The sequence below is a fragment of the Solanum verrucosum genome, unplaced genomic scaffold (genome assembly GCF_900185275.1).
Source record: "Solanum verrucosum unplaced genomic scaffold, falcon-dt-bn FXZP01000018.1, whole genome shotgun sequence".
NCBI classification, from domain to species: Eukaryota; Viridiplantae; Streptophyta; class Magnoliopsida; order Solanales; family Solanaceae; genus Solanum; species Solanum verrucosum.
In genome coordinates, this window is record NW_026020225.1 from 1,136,977 (window position 1) to 1,143,894 (window position 6,918).

The 6,918-nt window shown below is 34.0% G+C and overlaps 1 pseudogene; it reads left to right on the forward strand.

The window, feature by feature from the left end:
- Positions 1 to 1,844: 1,844 nt before the first annotated feature.
- LOC125831883 (plastidic glucose transporter 4-like) overlaps positions 1,845 to 6,918 on the forward strand; it is a 13,567-nt pseudogene continuing 8,493 nt past the window's right edge.

The following is a 6,918-nucleotide window of genomic DNA, read 5'->3' on the forward strand; positions in this document are numbered from 1 at the left end:
CACAATAATAATTGATTGTAGTGAAAAGTTCATATAGTTGGCCACTTCAAAGTCTATTATGAACCAAATGCTAAATAATTAGAAAATTTACCACTAAATGCAATAATTTTATTGTTAAAGCAGGTAAACATATTAGACGTGAGATTCTAATAACTCAATTAATTAACCATCTAAAGTTTCAATTTTTCGCTAGAAGATTTGATGCTCAGTCTAACTTTATGTGAAATTGTATAATGATGAAAGAAAAGGGAATAACTTTTTAGGTACGGTATAAAAATAAATTTTGCTAAAAGTAAATACCAAAACTGAAAATTAGATTTATATGGTCCCGTATGTCTTGAATTACTAGTTCTGAAGCCCATAGAATTAGCGGGCCGAGCCCTGGGCCACAATGAGCAGTTAATTTAACGAAGGAATAATGAGATTGTCAGAGAACAGATCACGTGCGGGCCCGTGTAAATTGTAATGTAATCTCCCACGTAACCCAAATCTAATCTGCAATCCAACTGCATTCTATCCATAAATAAACTCTTCCTATTTTCTCTTTTTACTTTCTTCTACAAAAATAAATAAATCTATAATTAAGACAAGTATAGAAAAAAATCTCTAAATTCGGTGTGAATCATTAGATTTATTCTTAAATTATTGACTGTCTTAAAAATACAATTTATTTTGATTAACTGAATTTAGATACAACCCCGACTTTGCAATATGAGTGAAATACATCCTAAATTCTCATTAAGGTTAGAACTGTTTTCAACACTTTTTTAATTTTTTAGTAATAGGTCTATGCTCTTATAAGAATTTGAGGTCACTTGCTATGTTACGTGTCAAATCAAAATATATGTAAGTTTAGTTAATCCAATACATGAGTGCTTTTAAGGCTCTCAATAATTCGAAACGAAATTAATAATTTGCTTCAAAAAAAATTTCAAAATACTTCTTTCTAATTTGTATAAACCAGTTTCTCTAACCATACTTAAGTACCATTGCTTTACATTAAATACAAATCTATGACATAAATATGCTAGAATTACTCGAAATTATGTTTTTGCATATTCTCTAAATAATAAGTAACCATATACTCTCTCCATTTTAGCTTTTTTTGTCTGATTATTAACATAAAATTTAAGAAAAAGAAAAAAATAAATTTTGTAGTTATAAAATAAAAAATACGAGCAATGTATTAAAGTAGACAAAATAAAAAGTTAAAGACAAATGAAAGAAACAATGATAAATTACTTTTTAAAATTATTTTCATCTAGTACCTGAAAAAGAAAAAAAAAAAGAAAAAAGAAGGAGCATAAGAGAAAATAATTGAATTGTCGATCAACTTCGTTGGTAACTAGTAAGCGATCAGTTAAATATAAAAAGTAAGCGAACAGTTCTCTCCATCACAATTCTCTCAGCTCTCTTCGAATTCATCGATCCTCCCAATGCCACTTCGTAACAACTAAATTCTGCTGTAATTTAACCAAAAAGCATCGAAGAAGATACCATTAGCAAACTCAAAAATCTCTCACCTTCAACACTCTACTTTGCATAATTTTCACTGTATTGTTTCCAGTTCTCGATTTGATTTTTTTCCATAATTTTCGATCTCATTGCGATTTTGTTTGATTTCTTCATATAATCAGCTCTTTGTATTGCGATTAAAGTCCTATTTTGCTTCAAATCTGGTGTTGATTTCCGATTCATGTCGAACTGTTTAGTGTAGATGATGAAATGAGATGGTGTTTCGCTGATAATAGTGTATACTATGAGCGTTTTGTGTATTGCTTTATTTATTACTTTTTTATTTTGTTGACTTTTCCGTTATATGTACCTTTTTTTCACAGGTAAGCATAAAAGGCTTTCAAAATGCAAACTTCAACTTTCACAGTTAAAGGCAACACAGGATTTGGCCCTTCAAAATCGAAGGATTTTGCAAGGCGTTAGTGACTTGCGTAGTAGGAATTTAGCTGGTAAAAGTCTCCGGATGACGGAGAGGAACAGTTGCTTCGGAGTCAGTATGGATTCTGCTTCTATGGGAATCGAACTTGGTCGTGCTAGGAGGACTGTTCAAACTGTCTTCGGTTCGTCGGCAAAGTCCAGATCACACAGAGTTCGAGCTGCTGGTACATGTTTATATACTGATTCAACTTTATAGCTTGATACAGAGGATTTATATAGAGAGGCATATTTTATTGATTGTTTTGGGGTGTGTAATTCCCATTTTCCTTGTGCTGTGATAAAAATCTGTTTGGTATCGTTTTTAGAGTATGCACCCGTTTAGAGAGATGTAATTTTCTTCCTTAATGAGTTTAGGGTTAAGTTTAATCTTGTCTGATTCACTCTATTGAATTACAATGTGAGGCAATTCATTACTGTCTTCATTACAGATATGTTTGTGGGACTGCTCCACGCTAGTTCGGTTTCTGCTTCTGCATGCGAAGGAGTATTAAATTCTGCTATTGTGCCAACATAAGGTGGCTAAAAACTGTTAACTGGTAGCCTGGAATTCCTGGTTCTCTTTTGTCTACTACGACAGTATATCACCACATTTGTGATTTGGTAAAGGGAAAAAGGAAGGGGAGACTAGAAGTGGATAATAGTTGGGTGTGAAGTTGCTATGGTAGCACAACTGGTATGGTGGTATGGTTAGTTGTAATTTGGTGAGAATGGTCACTTAGGAATTGGTGGACTGCATGCAGGTTACGAGTGAGACATGACACATCCGGTGGATGGTTATAGTGCATGGACAATAGTAAAAGATTATTAACTTTTCTCATATGGGTGGGAACCAAGTGAAAAGTCTTTCTTTTTCTCTCTTACCTTTTCTTAGTTTTGGATCTCATTTCCGTAAAAAACATGAACCTAAACTTCACATTTTCACCTGAGCTTTCTGTTCGAGTAGATTGTTCTTAGGTTTTATTTTGAAAAAAAGAAGAAGTTTTACATTGTTTTGTCATGTGGATTAAGCATCAGCCGAGTATGTTGTACAAAGAATACTATTGAAACTTAAATAAGCTGCAACCTGACTGCCTCTCTTTGGATAGGATAACAACAAAGGTCCTGCATGATGCATGAAACTTACTAACAAGCACGTCTATTGTTGCGTGGCAGGAGAGGATATTGAGGATGCAGCACCTCTCAAAGTTCAAGGCCAATCATCTGGATCAGTACTTCCCTATGTGGGTGTAGCTTGTCTGGCAGCAATTTTATTTGGATATCACCTAGGGTATGACATTATATGATTGAAGAACATCATTTACTGGTATTTTATCTTACATATGTTATCATAGTTGCCTGAGTCTAAGGGGGTGGGTATTCAGTTCTTCTGTTTGGTTTTTCGGTTTTTCAATAGTGTGCACCGAATACTGAACCAAAATACTTTGGTTTGGTTCGGTTCAATTCAATTTTAAAATTTTGTTTTTTTGGGTATTTATGAAGAATGTCAACAATAAGAAACAATAAATAAATCTCGTGAATAAATTAGAAGAAGAATGTCAACTATGTCGTCCCAACGCAAAGACAACTAATGTAAGCTTGTTGATTTATATAGATATAAAGCCACATCATTAATTTTCTTTTAAATTAATTTATGAATGTTTTGATAGTTTCGTCCGTAAAATAATTTGATATCTTCTTTTTGATCCAAAATGAAGCCAGTGATTTCTATCCACACTATGTTCAGTAAATCTTAAAATCAATGAAATAAAATACACAAAAAGTACTTGTCTATTTTGGTTATTGTCAAGCGGAGTAGTAACTTATCAATTACCCTTCAGCTAATTTGCAAAAATATGCTCTTCATCCTTGCTTTGTTCATCAGCTTGGGGCAGAGGAACACTGGAGTGACTTGCAAAATGACTTTGAGAGCGATCATTCAACCAGCTGAAACTGGAAAGTGGTTGAATCTGTGAATGTGCACGTAAAATAAACAAAACAGAGAGAAGTCTTTTGGTTTAGTCATTTTCTTCTCTTTATTTGAGAAACCAAATAAAAAGCAAAATATAAAAAAAATAACTTATGTTATTAAACTGTTAATGCTGGTTTGGACCCAGACCTTAACCAAAGAAAGTGCAATCATAGTATTTGCTTAGTTGGTCTTGGTTGCCGGCTCAACTGTTTGATTGTATAAGCTAAATATTTGTTGATTCTACATTTTGTTTTCTCATGAGCGAAACTCAAAGTTTTGTTTGTAGTTTGCATTCCCTATCAACTTTTTGAATTTTCTTCTCACCGTGAATTGAAGTTTCTTGTATATAAATAAGAAATTGGGCCTAAAAAAGAGAGGCAAACAACTTTCTGAACTTTAAAATAGGCCTTGGTACCTTCTCAATAACAACTTATTGAAAATATGGCGAAGTTGAATGATAAAAGTTGCTTATTAATAAAGTTGACATAACTCTTGGAGAACCCACTGAAAGCGGAATGTGACTGTTGTTATGGGTTAGGGGAGTGTTTCTACCACCATACTTTAGGAAAGTGAAAATAGATGAATTAGTTCAATTCTGGTTACCTGTCTGCTCAATCTTTGGGTCAGACTGGACCAAACATTTCTTTATTTTGAAACTGGTAACGAACTGGACCAAACATTTCTAGTTCAGGCATTTTCTAAATTCTAAGCCATAAGCATTTTTAGTTTCAGGTACATAAACATTCCAAAGCCCTGCAGTTTATCCATGTAACCCTCTGGTTTATATTGTGCTATTAAGTTCCATGATAACTGTCATTTTTCTGGTTCAGGGTGGTGAATGGTGCCCTTGAGTACCTAGCTAAGGATCTAGGATTGCCGAGAACACTGTTATACAAGGCAAGTTTTGATTGAATGGTTTTTTATGTGAAATATAGCTTCAATTGATTACTATCCTATTTTACTGGTTTCTGAGCTGCTGGAGAAAGGGTCAACTTCTTTATGAAGCCTTTGCTCTGTCACAGAGTTAATGTTTTGGCTGTGTTGGGGAAAAAAAAATATTTTGGAACCCTTGTTCAGATGTCCTATTTCTTACAGTTCACTTCCTTTGGTTAATTATCTAGATATAGGAATACCAATCTTTATTTGATTTCTTTTATTAGGATGGATTGTTAGCACAGTTCTTGCTGGCGCTTTTGTTGGTTCATTTACTGGTGGAGCTCTGGCTGATAAATTTGGCCGAACAAAGACATTTATATTGGATGCAATTCCACTTTCAGTTGGTGCGTTTCTATGGTATGTACCTTACAATAGTCAGAGATACACTATCAGGTCAATACCATTGATACAAGCATCTAATATGATGTCAAAACTTTCAGTACCACTGCCCAGAGTGTTCAGGCTATGATCATTGGACGCTTACTTACTGGAGTTGGCATTGGCATCTCATCTGCTATTGTGCCACTTTACATATCTGAGGTGTATATCTCACTCAAAGTTACACCACCTTTTTAGAAAGTATTCAATGGTTTATACTTTCGTTTTTCATTGCATCCTAACAAATTTTCGGTTCTTAGATCTCACCCACGGAAATTCGCGCACACTGGGAACGGTCAATCAGCTATTCATTTGCATTGGAATTCTTGTTGCACTAGTGGTTGGATTGCCTTTGTCTGGAAATCCTTCGTGGTAATTTCTCATTACGTATGTTCATAGCAGAAAACAATTTAGAGTTTTGTAACTTTTAAATGATTGGTACATGAAATCATGCAAAGGCCTTGCAAAAAGATTTTGACAAAAGAGATTCCAACAAGATGTCATGAATGGTTTTATCTAGACCTGATTAGTCCAGAACCAATAGGGTACCCATTTGGTGGTCCTAACATAATTCTGGAGTAGTTTGCGATTAAAGTGGTGGTAGATGGCAGAGTTTAGCACTTTGGTGCCTAATCCCCTAGTCTGCTTATTTTTCGTTCTTTGTAGTTCATGAATCTTCTATTGATAATATTACAACTTACATACAATATTCACTTTAGTTCAGTTACTGGTGTATTTCTCTAATTTCATACAGTGGTGAGGTGAGGTCAGTTAAGCTTAAGTTTATTTATTCGGTTCTTTGATGAAAGTTGTACATGTCTTTGTTTGCCCTTATATAAGCTACCTGGCAGTGTTAAATTGTTTTAAAATTAATGAAGTACTCAGGTTTGCTTATTATCTATTTTCTTCAAACTTTATAAGTTTTGCATTGATTTATGATTTTTTTTCATCAAGGAATTTCATTGTGACTTGAGTTTGGTTTTCCTTGAGAAATAATTTGAAGTAAAATGATAATTGTTTATCCCCAATGATTTTAATTTCTATTAAGAGTGTCGTACTCCAGCTTTTGGGTTCTAAAGCAAATAGCAATAATCTGTTTCTGTAGTTTTGACATTTAGTGATCCTTTTGAAATGTCCCAGATGCCAAAACTGTTCAATGCTTAGGGAATATTTTCTCTAATCAACCGTTTTTGATGCTCTTGGGAAGAACTATAGGGAATATTTTCTCTAATCAACTTTTTTATGCTATTGGGAAGAATTAAAATCAAGTTGTGTACCTTGACTGTTTAACTTTTCTAATTGACGCCAGAGCAAGTGGGCCCTCACAGGATTACCCGTTAATGTTATTGATTTACTTATTTGCTTGTTTCTGGGTTTATTGCATATTCTACTTCCATATCTCTCATTTGCCATTTGAATGACTACTATGTTTATTGGCGTTTCTAAATGATACTTTTCCATCTACCTTGTTCACAAATGATTAAGGTCCTACAACTAGTAGTTGCCAGACTTCAGAAACTCTAACGAGCATGGATTTTTCCAAACCTTTGCAGTTTTCGTGTTAATGCTTAAATCTTTGGGTTTAAACCATCAAGTTACATGTCCCATTTCATATGTCAGGTGGAGAACAATGTTTGGTCTCGCACTTATTCCATCTGTTTACTTGCAATAGGCAATGGAGTGATATTTTCTCCTGAAAGTCC